This window comes from Brassica napus, chromosome C7 (genome assembly GCF_020379485.1).
Source record: "Brassica napus cultivar Da-Ae chromosome C7, Da-Ae, whole genome shotgun sequence".
Taxonomy (NCBI): Eukaryota; Viridiplantae; Streptophyta; class Magnoliopsida; order Brassicales; family Brassicaceae; genus Brassica; species Brassica napus.
Genome location: NC_063450.1, coordinates 37,648,740 through 37,667,754, shown reverse-complemented (window position 1 = coordinate 37,667,754; position 19,015 = coordinate 37,648,740). Strand labels below are relative to the sequence as shown.

Genomic DNA, 19,015 nt, shown 5'->3' with positions numbered 1-19,015 from the left:
AAAATGATCTTTGTACATTGGATTTATTATATATATATTTAGTTTATTATTTCCTTAATAATTACCATAATTTTTATTAGTAATTTTTTATGAAATATTGTTATCTTATTCATAATATTATATTTTTCAATAGATATATTGTGTACCACATTTTATGATCAAGTAATACTGACACTGAATAGCTATTTTGAACAGGATTTTGTAAAAATATATTATTATGAAATTAATTATCTATTATAGTCTTCTACTATAATATAAATTTATGAAAGTAGATTCAAACCAATATTACTTAATCACAATTTGCAGATGATGCTGCAAAAAGATTTGGAAAATGAATTTAAACCAATAATTCTTTTAGTTAAGTTCATAAAGAACATTGATAAGCAAAAATCAAAAAGAACTTTGATAAGCATATAAACCTTCGACCAACGGTGGTTGGATACGAAGAAGTCTTTAGGACGTAAATCATTGTATTGTTGTTTCTACACCCACTGGAAGTAGGTTCGAAAATTTCTTCTTTTTTTTTAAGTTGTAGTGGGTGCTTTTCTGATTCAATATACGAATTCGATGGTTCGTAAGATGTTGTAAACTTGCTCTGTGCAGCTAACATATCAATTGATGTAAAACAATTTCTTCCAAAGTAGCACTGTAACTGATAATTTTCTAATGACTTGAGTAGAAGAACATTCAGAGAAGAAGATTAAAGAAGAATCGTAGTCTAGAGACAATACTATATACAAGAACACAGAGACCAAATCCTTGTGTACACTTGTATGCTTTTTCTACATATGGCCTTATATATTAGTAAATATGATTGGACCCTACTTGCTGTTAAGACTCTTTTTATATTTAGACAAAGGTAGTTGTTGATGTTTCCAGTTTGTGAGAAAACTACACATCAAATCTAGCTTCTAATTCACCAAAGTACTGCAGATCTCTGGTTTTTTATATATCCTCTTTTGTGTCCTCTCTAAGTAGATGTACAACTGCAGCTGATACCCTCTTTTGCCTTAACCACCAGCTTGGCCTCTGCCTTAACCACCTCTCACAAAACCTCCATGTTGGTTTTGGCTGCCACTAAGTAAGATATAGTTAGATGATAAAAACCACCACTACGTTGATACGAAAGCGAGCTCAGTCAATAACACTTATATTGGTATGTATCTCACTTAAGGAGCTGCATCACTCCCTTGCCTCCAACTCTTTGTTGGCAATAATTAGTGGCTTGTTTAAGACCTTTTAAGTGCAATCATCAAAAGAATCAACCCTCAATCTCGACTATTCTCTTGTAAATGAATAAAGAAAAAAGACAAACATGTTGCAAGACTTACCCAATGGAAACAGCCAGGGAGATCAGAGATGGAGGAACTTGATGCTCCGTTACAAATGATGAACCTCAATCATTACCTTGTATGGGTTTTGAAGTTCATAAAAGCTTCAACTACTATCTCACTCTCCATACTTTTCGTGATGGACCAACATCGCCTAACAAAGCTTACAAACTCAATATACGTTTTTCTTGGTTATATATGAGTATACAATAACTAATAAAGGTATAGAGACATTCATTTCAATGAAGAAATAATACTGAGTAGTGGTGAGTAGATTCAAAAACCGAGCAACATCATCTGACATAACTCCATGCACAGTAGACTGCATACAATGTGATGATAAGCAGTGAATATTTAATGCTAGAAAAAACACTGCAATAGTTTGAACCTTTAGGTTTTGGAACAAACAAAGGAAGCGTTTTTACCTTTTATCAAAAGCCATTTCTTTGATTTCTCCATGTCTTTTTTTTCTATCTTCCTCATCATTTCTTTTATGGCCTCTACGTACGGTTCCACACCATCATACTTGTGCTTCTTCTGGGCCTGCTAAAAGACAAAAAATGGAAGTGATTTTGTAAGTTAAAATGTAGATACCAAAAACAAAAACGTTCGCAGCAGGAAAAGACAGAGAAAACAATATGTTCTTCAATTGGTGAATCGATGAGTAAACAATAAGCTTTCCTTACAGAAACTAAATGGTTGGATAAGTTGTGCAAAAGATCTCTACGAAAGCGTTCAGCTCCTTCCTCTATGCTTTCCTCTTTGGCAATCAAGACCTTGTTGGCAAGTTTTGTGTCTGTCTCTGCTGGATATACAACAAAAAAAAATACATATTTATAACACAAAACAGAAAGAACATCAATTAATTTGTTGCCTAAATCTCTCTGTAACTTTTTTTGGTTTTAGAGAAGATGGTTTTGAGAGGAGGAATGCTTATCTATTTATACTCTTAGTTAGACCGCCTCGCCGAGGAGAGATCGCATTCAAGGCTAGATCATGGGTGCTTGGATTAATAAGAGATTAAACACGATGAAGAAACAACTTGAAAGTTACAGAGAAACATGCGAAGATCAGAAGTCGCGGCCGAACATAGAAGAGAGACGAACCCTAATCTCTATCTGTCGCGTAAAGCCCATAAACACAGCGTAAGAAAGCTAACGAAATAAGCCCAAAAACACATTGTCTCGCGAATTAATGATACGGTGCGGATCGTGGAGAGACACGCGTCGCCTCTATACTGAGATAGTTTCCACGTGGCCTCACAGGAGAGTCACAAACATTTTTTTATAATAATAGATTTATTAATAAACGTACTTTGGTCAGTACCTGACATAATAAAGTTTTGGTACATTAGAAACGTTGATCCTGAGACCAAAATAAACAACAACAACAACCACAACAACAAGTAAACTTGTGTTTCTTCATAAGATTGTCGTTGAGTTAATTTAGTTCATTTAATCTCTCACCACATGGCAAATTTTTCTCTCCTGGAAACACCCAATCGCGTACATGAAATTCGCCAACTGAGTCGGATGAAATGGATCAAAGAAAATATGTGTATTTGGCATCTTACACGAGCTCGAATTGGCTCTGCAACCCGTCAATACACCTCCATCATAAACGCTAGGGCAACATGGGCTTGTCGAGTTCATTAGATTCGAACTAGCATGATTGCTCGAAGGTCCTCGAAGTCCCAACATGAAGTTGAAGTAATCTGAGTACAAGAAGGAAGTCTTTGAGAACTTTTGCTTCATATGACTCAGGCTTCTTCTTAGCTTGGCGTTGTAAAGGGCAACTGCTAGGTTTAAATCATCGTCACAGCTTCCACGTGGAACGGTATGAGCTATTATGTTTGGGTAACATCCTAATGGTTTAAGGTTGTTGATGAAAAACTTCCTTTCTCCTAAGCCATGCAATCTCTACAACAACCAAAAAAAAAAAAAATTTAGTAGAATGCATCTTTGTTAATGATGAAATTAAAAAAAATAGGCAGAAACTCAGACTACTCTATAGATTGATTTTAAAGCTGTGTTCGACAAAGTGTATGTGTTAAGCGGACGGTGATTCAAAAACGCTTATTTAGGAGCCTAAATTGCTAATTAGGTAGCAAGCTAAGTGTTTACAAATTATAAGAAATATCAAATCTATGTTATAATATATTAAACAATCTAATTTACAAATAATAACATTTATATTATATTATTTTCATAAATTCTATAAATAAGATATCAATTTTAACTTTTAAATAAGAAATAATTATATATTTATTTCAAAAAAAAATTATATATTATTATCATTTTAAACTGTTTAAAAGATGATATTCCCTAGGTTTCAAAATGATGTATGTTTTGTAATTTTCACACGTACAAAAAATATTTATTTTGATTATGAAAATATTTATTTTGTGATTAATTATTTCAATCAAAATTTAATAAATACGATCAATTTTTCAAAATTTGTAACTAAATTATTATCTAATAAAAAATATATAATATATATAAATAAAAATTTTAATTTTTTTTTTTAAATATGGATCATTTTGAAATAGAATGGCAGAAAGAATCTAATCTATTAAAACAGAAGTACAAATAGTAATTAGCCCTGACTTTTTAAAAAAATTACCATCTCATACCCCTGCATAAAACACGGCCGTTTGAAATGTATTACCATTAATAATAGTGTTCATCTCTCGGTTTAGTATCGTCTAAAAAGTCAAATCATATCCATCCAAAATTCAATTAAATACTTTTATATACTAACTGTGTACGTGTTTCAAAACTATTTTTTCTAGGTTTAGTGATGTTTAGACGTCAACAGAATCAAATTCAACCTTTAGAAAATTATGTTGACTACTTTTATACCAACTTCGTAAAACGTCCATTATATAATTATATATCATTATTATTCAAGCAGGCAATTATACAGTATCTAAGTTTAGTTTGAATAGATATAACTAAACCGATTAATGTTTTAGTTTCTATTTTTGTTACAGTTGTTTGTTTCTCGGTTTTTCTTCATATAGTATTTACAACCATTTTTGACAATAACTCTTTTTTTTGTTTTATATCCAAAATATATTGAAAATGCTAAAATTGATTATAAGAAGATATTTTCTGTCCACCAAATCTAAACTAATAAATTCATACCGCAATTAAATTACATGTATCATTTAAAAAAATCTTTCCTATTTTAAAGCAATCATGATAACTAAAAGGATAGCTTCATATTCTGTTATCAAACCTTGCAAATCACGTCTGTTCGTTGCCCCTGAAAGTGAATGTAATGTTATCTCAATCCAATTCCGATTAATTGACACACATTCCTAAAATCCCGTTTGACTTGCCTAAATAACGAATATACTCTTTTTATTCTTTTAGCAATAATAGAATGTATATTAAATTAATCACTAAACGAATATTATGTTTTATATGCATTCAAATCACAATTGGATATAGTTTAAAATATAACATTTCATCAAATACCTATCTATTTATTATGGAAAATTGCAATAAATACCACATTTATAGTATTATTTTTATGTTTACACTAACCATTTTTACCCTCGTTTTTAGTAAAGGGTAAAAGACATTTATACCCATAAGGTTAAGATTCTAATAAATATGGGTGGAGTTTTTGAAATGTGAAATTTAAGATTCTAATAAATATATAAATAAATACTAAAAATATAAAAAAATAAAAAAATAGTTTCAAACATAATTTTTGATTTTCAAAAAGAAATTTTAAAAAAAATCAAATTTGAAAAAGTATAATTCGGAAATTTTATTTATTTAAATAATTATTTATTATATATATAGAGAACAAGGGTATAAGAGTCTTTTATCAATTAATGAAAAATGTATTTTTGAAAATATCCCTTTAGTAGTGGTAAAGATGAATAATAGTACCATGAAAATGGTAAACATGAAATTCTCTCATTTATTATTAAGAACCAAAAAGTATATTCGACATAAATAATGAGTTATTATAATAAAGAAATAATATATAAACAAAAAAATAAATAATAGCTCAAAAATTAATAGATTAGATATCTTATTTCATTTCGAAACTATTATATACATATAAACAACTAAAACAAATGATAATTTAAAACAAATAATAAAATTGATGCATATAAACTATAAAATTATATTAAACATCTATTAAATATTGCGAAGGTGTAAATATACATTAAAAAATTAAAACAATTTTAAAGTTAAAAATATAAAAGTTAAAAAATATCCGTCAAGATCTAGTGTTGTTATATTAAAAAACTTTACACATAAATGCTCCCAAGTGGCCTAGGACGAGTTGTAAAACACTGGTTTGAAGTATTCAAAACATTACAATTAATTAATGTAGTGGCCAACAGGCCAAGTCAAAAGTGGTGAAAACATAAAGACTTTTCTTTACCTTAATTTGTATTAAGAACTCATGAAGAAGCTTGGTTGCGAAATCATTTGCATCGATTGTCTTATTATAGAAGAAAGAGTAGTCGTTAATTCCGATCGCAGTCATGAACAACGATTCAGCCAAGTGTTACTGAGCTCTGACTGCGTCTTAAACTTTTTCTTCAGATTCTTGTCAATGGTTTCTTTAAATAGATCGACTTGGACACTCATTGAGAGACATTTTCCCTTGTTCATTGAAGAATCATATAACACTCATTAGGTTTTTCCGAAACTGATATTGCAAAGATCGTTAGGTAGAATATTGAAACGTACCACTTGTTTTCCTGTACCAGGCAAAATCCCACAGCTAGCAGAAGCATAATTAATACCAGTTGAGGTATTGTTTTTCTGTTCTTCTGATAATTCCATATAAGCAGGAACCAAAGGAAGCCCATAATAAATAGCTGAAAAACATAAAAAGACATTTTGACAATTTTGACAAGTTTTAGATGTCAGTTTAAAATTTTAGCCAGCATTTTGTTTTCTTATTTTCTATACAATTTACAATCATATATCTTTCTGATTGCCACTATTTTGGTTATCAAAATTATACAATTTCTACAAATTACCAATCATATATAGTTTTAGATCCGATTTACTAAGTAGTACTTCCTCAGCTTCATATTAATAGATTTTTCCATCTTTTCACACATTAAAAACACATTAATTTTTAATCATAAATATATCATTTAAGTAACTATTAAGTTTATAATTTATTATTATTAAATAATAAAAATTATAGAAAATATAGATATAATATGGGCAAATCTCCAAAATAGCACCTATCTAAGTTTATATCACAAAAATAGCACTCAAAAACTAAAATGACCAAAATAACACCTTTCAAAGTTTATCCTTTGAAAATTTTAATTTTTTTATTTTTCAAAATTTGAAATCTTATCCCCAAAACCTCATTTCTCAACTCTAAACCCTAAACCCTAAACTCTAAACCTTAAACCCTAAACCATAAACCCTAAATCCTAAACTCTAAACCCTAAACTCTAAACTCTAAACCCTAAACCCTAAACCCTAAACCCTAAACCCTAAAATCTAAATCTTAAACCCTAAACTGTAAACCCTAAACCCTAAACCCTAAATCATAAACCCCACCCTTTAACTATAAACCCTAAGTTTGTGACTTTTGATAAAACATTAAGTGCTATTTTTGTGACTTTTGATCTTGAGTGGTAGTTTGGGAACAAAAACTTGATTCAGTGCTATTTTTGTCTTATTCTCGTATAATATTTGTGAAATATTTTTTTCTTTGAACATCTATCTTTTAAGATGAGAGCGTATTATTCTGCGTAATTAAATATTATCCTACCTATGAAACACTTACAACATAAACCATCCCTATACAGAGATAAATAAAACATTTTTATTGTTCTTACCAATGTAATCAGCAATTGTTTTGCCATTGCTAAAACGGCCAGTGGGTTTGCCTCCTTCAAAGTCGGAACCGTGAGGAGGAAAATTTGATTTGGCTATCGTCTCAAGATGATTATTGTTCCCTGAATCAACCAACGAATCCCCTATAACATACAATGCTGGAAATTTCGCGCCAAAAAGCACAGTTTCTTGAGTTAGTGGCTTCGATTTGATGGTGGAAACATTGAGAAGACAGAGAAAAAGCAAAAGAAGGCATGGCTTTAGAGAAGAAGGCAAACTCATTTCTATCTTTTGTAGGTTTAGAGAAAATAAGAAAGAAGAGGAAATCAACCATGCAAGTATGAAAGCACGACGACGGAAAGTTTAGTTATAATTAAGCGATTTGGAAAGCATCATACAAGCTTTCTTTCACACATACTAGAAAATAAATAATAGAACATGGTAAAAACTAGGATTAAATATTGTTAACCACACCTACATATAAATTGAATAATAAACTATCGAAAATCTTGAAAATCTCATGACAACGAATAGGATACCCAAGTTTTATAATAAAACATCATACTCAGTACAGCTACATATAAATACAATCTTGCTTTCGTAAATTATTTGTTTATTCCTCTTAATTATGCTGGCAGTAATTATTGAGGAGATACGTATGCATGGAGGTTTTATTTATATATATATATTTTTTTTGATAAGTATGTGAATTTCATTATCATGGCAATGGTAATGACACAGAGGATACAATCAGGTTTTGAAACAAATCCTAATGCATCAAGGATGCTATCTAAAGCAGAGGTCTAAACAAAGCCCCAAAAAAAGTTAAAAAAAACATTGCAAGACAATAAAGGTTTAGCCATATCCCTAAGGAGATGAGTAAAGCTTAGCTAAGTAGGAGCTGTGTGAAGCCATCTATTTCCAGTTGAGTTTCACGTAGCCTTCGCACCGGACCCTGTAACGAAGAGTGAGCATCATAGGAGAAGAACAGCCGGAGAACAAACCGAGGAGCCGTGGTTTGTCCCGAAGGCGACCCCGAGAGGAGGACAGGCGAAGCGGGGTTGACCAAGTCCCGGTCCGGCCATCAACAACCAATAGAGTCCACTCCAGACGCTGCAAGAACTCCAGAAGATGACAAATCGACTTCCCAGAAGTCCTAAACCGAGCAAGAGAAGCGAGCATTGGAGGCACAGAGATGATACTACCTGAGACAAGCAGAGGTTTAAGCTCTCGACTCCTGTCCCCTCAAAGTAGCAAACACTCAAGAAGATTCAGCTTCAGATACAAGGAAGAGGCAGGACACACGAGAATCAAGAGATAGGGAGGAGACGACGGGAGAGACCAAACCAGATGAACAGAGGCAGCGACGCTCTACAAGCCGGCGAGCACTCCAAGCTGAGAACTGACCCAGATCCAGCAAATCAAATCTCAGTTCTACAACTGAAACGAAGCTTCCTGCGGAAAATCGACCATACACCACCACGCCAACACTCCGGAGGCGACGAGCACACACCCTCCGCCTGATTTGAAGCAAAGAGGGGATAGAGAAGCCGAAGAAACCGCAAAAGAAGAGGCAGAGAACACTAAGAGGGCCAGAGGGGTGGCGACCGACGGCTAGGTAAGGCACCGCCGGCCACCGGAGCAACAAACGGAAGGGAGAAACTCGCGGCGAGGTGATTTGTGGGAGAAAGAGTCGAGAGAAAACGTTCTCTCTCCTCTCTCTAACTTTCTATCACTACCAGTTCTTTTGTTTTATATATGCTGCTGCCTTATCATATCAAAGCACTTTATGGTAACAATAGTTTATTAATCAAGATGTATATACTTCTTTTTTGTAACTTATCAAGATGTATATACAATAATAAAGGATTGTATCTTCATCGATTGCTGAATAAAGTATATGACCCTATGTATGTAAAAAATATTTATATGTTCATCTGTTCAACAAAATTGTATTAACTATTTTTACTCTATAGTATTTGTATTTTGAAGACGTATAGAAAAAAAGATATATTTAAAATGGTCGAAAAAGCTTGGGCTAGTCTTTGCGTCTAAGTTCTAAATATACGTTTTCTAATGCTGCAGTAAATACACTGCAGGTTATTAGTCAAAAAAAGATACGTACTGCAGGTTAGCCATTAAATATTTACATCCACCCTATAATCTCATGTAAAATCAGCAATAAGAGTAAACTTGAGATATGGACCACGGAGCTACAATAAATGTTACTCCTCAACTATACTGATATAGTCATATCAAGTTATCAACTATATTGTTTAAGCTTAATCCTAAAAAAAATATGTGGGAATTTATGAATATTGTATGAGTAACATCACCTTATCCCGAAAATCGGAAGAGTAAAATAACATTAGACAAGAAAGGAAATGATTCTTGTCCGGTTGCTGGTTTTCAGATTCGTGTTAACTAGTATTCTACCCCTACGAAAAGAAAATGATCTCATCAACTTACGGTGTGTTTTTGCTATTCAGATAGCATTTAAACATAAATCACAAGAAGTATTATAGTAATTATAGTATGGTATCATCATAACTTTCATTTATCATTGCCAGAACAGAAATAAATAAATATCAATCTGAAGGAAACCAAACAAAAGTGCATGACAGTGTAAACATCATGGCTTCGTAAAAGAACTCTGATGCAGAGGATATCTACCAATGAGGATACAACATCTTACCCCGTAAAACTTCAGGGCACTATCAGCTCTCCATATTACGTGTACACATTGTATCATTGACTCATGTATCATGTCCATAGCTTGGTAAAGAGGACGATACCAGAAGATGTAAGCCCCAAGAACCCCAAAAATGAAGTAGATGATTGACATAAACCATATAGTGGGACCTGATTGCATCAAAATCAGATGAGGGAACATATTAGTGGACATAACAAAATCTGATCATTGGGTAAAAATAGTAACCTCGTCCTTTGATCAAAGCTACGGTTAAGTTACTGCCACTATATTTCAGAAGAGCCATGCTATCAATGTCCCTGCATAGTTCAATAGTTTAGTCTGTTAACATTGGACTGGACTCTTCGCAGATCCAATAAATGTTGCAGAGGTCAAAACTAAACAATACAAATGTTTATGCTAAATTTTTTACTCCGTCTTTTTCGAAAATGTTTCATATGAATATATTACACACCACCACCATTAATACCTGCAAATTCTGGAATCGCTTCAGCAAAATCTTGTTCTCCAAATCTCTCCAATATCACTGTACCAGTGTCAATCTTTTCCGGCGTGATTTTAAACTCACCGCCACAATCCATATCAATCTAAAAACTTGTCTATGCTGAACTTTAAGTATTAATCATGGCTATGAATAATAAAAGTTTTCAAATTGGCGCAGAAAAAATAGGTAGATATGAAGGAATCTAGATCAAAATTGAAATTTAGGAGAGATGGAAAGATCTTTTGTTTTGCTTCCTTGATAATGGAGAAGATAGATAAAAACTAAAGAAAAAAACAGAGCATAAATTTGTAGATAAAAAATCATATAAGAAAACAAACAGTTAGAGATCGTGATCAGGAACGTGGACGTAAAAAATTGCTGAAAATTTGGGATCGAAATATCTTTTGTTCTTGAATTTTTTCTGATTTTTCAAAAATATTTTTCAAATGTTAAAATCTGATTGATCAATTGACTTGTGCTTTAGTATATAAGTGAGTGAACATAAATTATTTGTCTAATTCTAGGTTTTTACGAACTTACCCGGACATAGAAGAATCCGATTCGAACTCCATCTAGAAATTTATTATATTCGAACATAGTTTAATTTTAAAATTAAAAAAAAAAATTAATATCTAAAAAATTAAGGTTGTGGTTATTTAGTGAATTATATTTTGTTTGTCGGTTATTTGACCCAATTTCCCCTCATATAATTAAACGTATAGACTTTTGAAGAAAAATTTGAGCTAGCCTAAATTATCTTCAACATTAGATATTCCATACCCCTGAACAGATCAGTGTCGATCCATCACTTTTTAATGCTCCATACAAATTTGTAACATGCTTTTTATATTTATATCTAATTTTATACTATAAGAAATCATATTGAAACTTCATCAACTATATCAATGGTTAATAAAGATAATTGGGAGAATTGCCAAGTGTGACTCAAAACTTGGAGTCAAACCCAAAACAATACCCCAACTTGGGTCAAAGGCAAAAGTAACCTAAAAGGCTATTGAAATTACAACTATCCCCTTGTGACCAAACAAAAAAACGGAATTCTTTTTACGTTTCTACCCCTCGCAAGTCGTCTGTTTAGACGACTTGAAAATAAGTCGTCCAGACGACTTAACTTAAAGTCGTCTGGACAGTTAGTCTTAAACATAATTTAAAAATTTTGTAAAAAATATTTTGATAAGTGAAAAATGGGAATTATGTAATTAACATATGTCTTAGGAGGTATAAATTAAGATATAACAAATTTCAATTGTTTTCAGCATAGATGAGTGAAAGTAGTGAGTCATGATATTCTTAAGTTTATGTTTCATCAACATATGTTGTAGTATTGTATGTGTTCTTAGGGTTAGATTTTGGAAAGCATTAAAACCGTTTTTGAAAATTTTTAAAATTACTTATGCGTGTTCATTTCTGTGTATAGTAAACACTATTTAAGTATAATTTGATTTTATAACGTGGTTAGTTAGTTAATCTAGTCATTTTAGTTTAGGGGTTCATTTTAGGGTCTAGGACGACTTAATATTTTGTCGTCTGAAAACAGACGACTAAATATTAAGTCGTCTGTTGTACATTATCAGCCAGAATAAGTCGTCTAAACCGGACCAAACCTTAAAGTTTACCAATGTAATTTTAAAGCTAACCGGATTATTTACCCAATATATAAGGTGATTTTTTTTTTTGTTTCATTTTTCGCGATATTCAGAAACCCTAACAGTTCTCTCTCAAAGGCGATTTCGAATTCCCACGATTTCCGAACAAACCATCGTTCTCAACATCGGCTATCTATCTCACTTCATTCTCACCGTTGTCGCCGCAGCTTCTTCTAACCCTAGCGCCGCCGATTCCTCTAAACCCTAGCGCCGCCGATTCCTCTAAACCCTAGCGCCGCCGCTTCCACTATTTCCGAACAAACCGTCGCCCTCGCCACCGTGGTCACCAACGTTCTAAACACTAGCGCCGCCGCTTCTTCTAAACCCTAGCGCCGCCGCTTCTTCTCTGTAAACCTTAGCGCCGTTTCTCTGTAAACCCTAACGCCGCTAAGTCATCAATCTCGAGGAAAAGATGAACATAAAACGTTGTCTCTATCAATTTACTCATTCTCACCGTTTCACGTTTATTTTTTCAGATCTATAACCGCAATGACGAGTACTCCAACTCCTTCTGCGACTGGAAGACTTGTAAGTAATTTAAGTCGTCTACTAAGTCGTCTGGACTTATATTGTTGTCTTTGATTATTTTGCAGACAAAAAGGATGGATATTCCAGAACTCCCCCGTAGGTTATACACATCAGGGGAAGAACCAGAAGCCCACAATAGCATTTCGTATCATACGGATAACAGCAAGTTGCATACTGCTCTTAGGAAAGCTCTTACTGATGACGAATTTGAAGAGCTCAAGGAGTCGAGTTTGGGAGTTTTCATCAAGTTCAAGGAGCAGGGATTTGGTTGGGCTTCAAGGCTGGTTCACTACATGCTCAGTTTCAAGCTGGACATTAAGAAGAAGTATGAGATGTGGTCTCTCGTTGGTCCAGAACCTTTGAGGTTTTCACTGTTAGAGTTTGAAAACCTCACTGGTCTAAACTGCGAGTACATCGAGGACCTTGAGACACCAAAATGTGACGTTACCCCAGAGATGGTTTCTTTCTGGGGGATGCTGGGAGTTCATCTGGAAGCTGGGCCAACTACTGATCAGATAATAGCAGCACTGCAGAGATGCGGGGATTGGTCCAGGGAAGATCGCAAGCGGCTCGCGTACCTCTCCATCTTCACTGGATTCATTGAAGGGAGAAAGTTTTCAACCGCTACACGATCTACTCTGGCAAGGCTAGTGATGGATTTAGAACGGTTTGAGAATTATCCATGGGGGAGAGTCGCATTTAAGGTGCTGATGGACTCTTTGTGGAACAAAGAAATTGCTGGCTGTTACACCGTGGATGGGTTTATACAAGTTCTTCAGGTCTGGACGTACACAGCTATGCCGGAATTGGGTGCTAGTATTGGTGGTCCCAGAGCAGACAGTCCGTCTCCACCGATACTGGCTTACGAGGGCAGCAGAGGCCGCAGATCAATGAAAGCTGCTATCTTGAGTCAGGTATTTACTTCAATCCAAAAGACTGCGCAGACGACTTATTATAAGTCGTCTGGAAGGTCGTCCAGCTGGACGACTTATCGGACGACTTAATTAAGTCGTCTGGAAAGTCTTCCATCTGGACGACTTATTAGACGACTTATTATAAGTCGTCTGGAAGGTCTTCCAGCTGGACGACTTAGTAGACGACTTATAATTAAGTCGTCTATTTAGTATTTTTTTTCAAATATCTAACTCGATTCTTCTATTTACTGCAGACCCGCGTGATCAACTTTGTTGAGAAGGACATTAGTGAAATGTGGCCAAAATGGGACTCTGAGGTTGAGGACCTGCCCGCGGAGAACATCATTAAAGTCATGTATGAGCGGAGACCGTGGAAGTGGACCATGGATTGCTGGGAAGTCACTGGTACTAAGGTCAATACAAAACCTAAGGTTGTGACTCCATCAAAGAAGGCCAAAGAGATGGTTGTGTTGGAGGAGGAGGAGGAGGAGGAGGAAGACAATCCAAGACCTCGGAAGAAAGCTCGTAAAGAGGCTCCTAAAGTGGCTAGTGAAGAGGCTAGAGAAGAGGCTAGAGGGGTGACCAGAGAGGAGTTGGAAATTATGTTCAAGGGCGTAGCTGACTGCATGAAAAAAGGGTTTAATAAGTGCATGAGGGAGTTTAGGAAGTTGTCCGATAGATTGGAAGCTGTGGAGAAGAAGGTTGGTGTCACCAATCAGGCTACCCCTCAAGATAAACAGCCTACCCCTCTTGCCAAAGAAACCGGGGGTAGAAACAAACAGGCTACCCCTCAAGATAAACAACCTACCCCTCTTGCCAAAGAAACCGGGGGTAGAAACAAACAGGCTACCCCTCATGCCAATGAAACCGTGGTTAGTAACCAGCCTCCTCCTCATCAAACCAAACAGCAGCCTCCTCCTCCTCAAAAGAAACAGCAGCAGCCTCCTCCTCCTCAAAAGAAACAGCCTCCTCCTCAAAAGAAACAGCCTCCTCAAATCAAAGAGGTTAGTATCAAATCCAGGGTTAACTAGTTGTCCAGACGACTGTAAAAGTTGTCTGGACGACTAGTTGACCCTGGACGACTTAAACGTAAGTTGTCTGGACGACTAGTTGACCACGGAAGACTTAATTTTAAGTCGTCCAGGTCCAACTAGTCGTCCAGACAACTTTTGTTTAAGTCGTCCAGAGTTAACTTGTGTGCAACTTTTATTGCAGAGATGGTTGCCGGAGGATACAGCAACCGAGGCGAACTCGGTAAATAAGACCTCCAAAGAGATTGTTGCTGTCACTTCCACCGATCACCAACCGAGCCTCGCTTCCACCGATCAACAACCGAGCCTCGCTTCCACCGAGCCAAGCGATCCAGTTTCAGAACCGAGCCTGGTTGTATTGGACAAGCGTGCAAAGAGTAAACGAGCGAAGAAACCTGCTCCCACTGTGAGATCTCCTTATACGGCAGAGAAAAAAAAGATAAAGTGGCAGCCTATAATCCATTTCCGCCAGTAAACAAAGATCGGTTGAAGGAACTCGCTGATTGGTTGAAAACTGATCCGTAAGTGATTGCTTTACCCATAATAGCTTGATTTAGTCGTCCAAAACTGATTGCTTTTTTTGTTTGCAGTCATTATTTAACTAAGACCGAGGACAAACCACGTACATCACCAACAAGGTGGTACCACTTCCTCCGGACAGCCAGAGGATGGCTGGAAGACTGCGTAAGTCTTCTGCACACGATTTAAGTCGTCTACAAAGTCGTCCAAGTAGACTACTTTCCAGACGACTTAAAGATAAATCGTCTGGAAAGTCGTCTACTTGGACGACCACGTAGACGACTTATATTTAAGTCGTCTGGTAACTTCTAACTTGTTATATTTAATATGCAGCATATAGATGCTTGGATTAATGTGCTAAGGCAGAGGTATCAGGAGAACCCACAAGCTTTCAGGAGCGAGCGAATGTGCTTCCTGGATCACAACTTTTCCCAGTCTTGGAGAGAGCAGTATCACCTCTTCAAAACATCGGAACCTGATCACAAAGGTTTAGGAAGAGTTCTACCTGGTGGGGCGTCGTATTTTTATGACGGATCAATACCTTCATTTTGCCAATCAAACAAGAAGTGGGGGGAGGACATTGATGATATCTATGCGCCAGTGAACTTGGACGACAAGCATTGGGTTGCTATTTGGATATCGATCCCTAAGAGGCACATAGTCGTCTGGGACAGCATACCTTCATCTAGTGTACCAGACGCATGGGATGCGATAATGGAGCCTTTTCTCCAGATGGTCCCTTATCTGCTTGTTGAGTGCGCAGCCACCGACGAAATACGGGTCAAATACGGGTTGGAGCCATACACATATGAGAGACCGCTGAAAGGTGTACCCACGGCCAACAATGGTGATTGTGGCGTGTACACTGTAAAGTACATTGAATGTCATGCTCTCGGTGTCTCCTTTGACCCTAAAGACTTTGCTAGGTGCAACGCAAAGAAAATGAGGGATAATATGGCGGTGGATATATGGAAGGAGCTTGTTGATCAGCATCTAAAAGAAAATGTGGATGGTGATAAGTTCGTGGGCTTGTATGATTAGATTAGTGTTTGTATTTGAACTTGTCTTTGTATTTGAATATATAAGTTGAACTTGTAAATATATAAGTTGTAAATATATAAGTTGTCTGGAAGATTAGTGTTTGTATTTGGACTTGTAAATATATAAGTTGTCTGGAAGAAATAAGTCGTCTGGAAGGTTTTCCAACTGGACGACTTACAAATAAGTCGTCTAGAAGGTTTGGACGACTTATTATAAGTCGTCTGGAAGGTTTTCCAACTGGACGACTTACAAATAAGTCGTCTAGAAGGTTTGGACGACTTGAAGGGATAGTAGAAGGTAGTCTAAAAATAAAATACACTTGAAGGGATAGTAGAAGGTCGTCTAAAAATAAAATACACTGGACGACTTAGTAGAAGGTCGTCTAAAAATAAAATACACTGGACGACTTAGTAGAAGGTCGTCTAAAAATAAAATACACTGGACGACTAAAAATTTAGTCGTCTGGACGGGTAATCAAGACTGGACGACTTAAATTTAGGTCGTCTGGACAACTAGTCAACTGGTTGTGTACATTGTGGTTTCGTATGGCCAGTTTCCTTGCAGTTTGAGCATCTCCGTGCCCTGTGTTTCTTCCTGGGTTTGTGTCCTCTCATCCTAGATAGCTCCAACCAAGATTGCCATCTTGATTTCTTCGGTCTCCCCCGACCACGCTTTAGTTCTGGAGGAAAGCATTCTCGTTCCTCAATATGTTGTGACACGATAGGATATATATTCTCTGAGTATCCTGCATACAGATAATTCTTTGAGTACAGTGGACATACAAGTGTGGAGATATGCAAACCAGCATGTATTCCAGCAGCTATAGCATGAGAGCAAGGTATTTTCTCCACTCCATAGACACCACAATCACACTTTGCATGTTCCAAATCAACCACACAGTCCATTTTGCCACCTTTGACAAAGAAATGCCATCCATCAATTGGTTCGACCGTCATCGTACCCGCTATCTCTTCTCGAACAGCAAGCAAGTATTCAACACCCCCGCTATGTTCAGTTGTGAGACTCAAAGCATCTTGTCTCCTTTTCCAATACCATTTTCCTAACTTCTGCCTTATGAACTCCAGCAGGAACGTAATCGGAAATCCTCTTGCTCGCTTCAGTGCGGAATTAATAGATTCAGCAATGTTGCTTGTTTTTATGTTGAACCTGTTCCCCTTACAATAAACCCTTGACCATAGCCTGACGTCGGCTTTCTCCAAATACGTTGCAAGTTCCGGGTTTGCACTCCGTATCTCAGCCATGTACCGGTCAAAATCGTAAACCGTGTGAGCATAAGCAGCCCCTTTCACCAAGTACATGAGATGTTTCCCTTTAAACTTTTTGACAATGTTATCTTGAAGGTGATAATAACATATTCCTCGGGTTGCCCAAGGAAACACCTTATCACACGCACTTTTAATGGCCTTGTGCCGGTCGGAGACTATCACCAGAGGCTTGTCATGAGATATACAACTAGCCAATTTTGTGAAAAACCATTCCCAAGAAGGTATATCTTCCTCATCCACGATCCCAAAAGCCAATGGGAATATCTGAAAATTGCCATCTTGTGCGGCTGCAACTAACATAGTTCCTCCATACTTTCCACTTAGGTGAGTTCCATCCACCACAATGACCCTTCTCTGATACTTAAAACCTTTGATAGAAGCTCCAAAAGAGAGAAATAGATACTTAAATCTTTTCATAGAATCAAGTTCTATCGCCGTGATAGAATCAGGATTTGCAATGGAGATTTGCTCGAGATATGATGCCAGACGCGAATACCCTTCTTCTGCTGATCCTCTCACCAATCTTTGTGCATATAACAGTGCTCTGTATGAAGTGGTGTAATCAAGCGCCATGCCAAACATGTTCCTCATTGCATCAGTGATATGCTGCGGAGTTATCCCATCAATGATTCCAACACGATCAATGAAAAGACTACCTACATACTTCGGAGTACAGTGTCTCCGCTGAGCGATTCGGTCTCCCGCTGAGCATAAATGTTTTTCCACATACTTTGTTACCCAAAACGTGTTTGTCCCATGTTTGACACTCGCTCTGACCTTCCATCCACAATAGCTAACCGGACATGTTGCCACAACGAGAGTTTTCGTTGATTTGTATAATTTGAAAGAAAACTTACCCCTCACTGCTGCCAACCGCAGCTCTGAAAGCAGAGCACCCTTGCTAACAAAACTCTGGTTGACATAGATACTGGTACCATTCGATTTTCCTCCTTCAATAGCATTTGTCTTAGCATATGTCTTTTGGATTTCTTCAAAACAAATATTATCATCATCTTCCTCGTCCTCATCTGGAACCTTTCCATAAAGACTGTAATCCCCACCATTCTGATCCGTTTCACCAACAATAGAATTATCAGCATCCTCCTCCCCATTTTCCTCCTCCCCATCTTCTTCCCATTCACCAGCTTCATCATTATCACCAACATCTTCTTCCCATTCACCAGCTTCATCATTATCACCAACATCTTTTTCCCATTCACCAGCTTCATCAATATCCCTTTTCTCTGAAACCGTTTCGACCTTGCTGCGGCTTGATACACAAAGACATACTCTATGGGTTTTGAGTATCTCCAGCAAGTTTCGAACTTGTCTATCACTTGTAACATGAATGGGAAGACTGCCTGGAGCCATCATCATTTCTGCTGGTAATGAGTAGCTAATCTCCACACTCACTGTTCTCATGTCCAGGTTATAATCTTCTTGAGCCATTGCAACAAGTTCAGCATGTGTTGAATCTTCATTCAATAAAAACAATCTTCCTCCTTTGAGATCATCAACCACAAAATCCCAACGGAAATCTCTCAACAACCATTCTCCATACACTGCATGTAACTGAAAAATCATCTGCAAATATTCAAAATAAAACACATTAGTAAACATAGAGAAAAGGGAAATGAAGAAGTTCAATAAACATTGCCGCAGACGAC

At 36.3% G+C, this 19,015-nt stretch overlaps 2 pseudogenes; one reads left to right on the top strand and one right to left on the bottom strand.

Annotated features, from left to right (window-relative positions):
* Positions 1–693: 693 nt before the first annotated feature.
* Positions 694–11,123, bottom strand: LOC106349388 (annotated as a pseudogene).
* Positions 11,124–12,631: 1,508 nt separating this feature from the next.
* On the top strand, positions 12,632–16,062 carry LOC111208268 (annotated as a pseudogene).
* Positions 16,063–19,015: the final 2,953 nt, after the last annotated feature.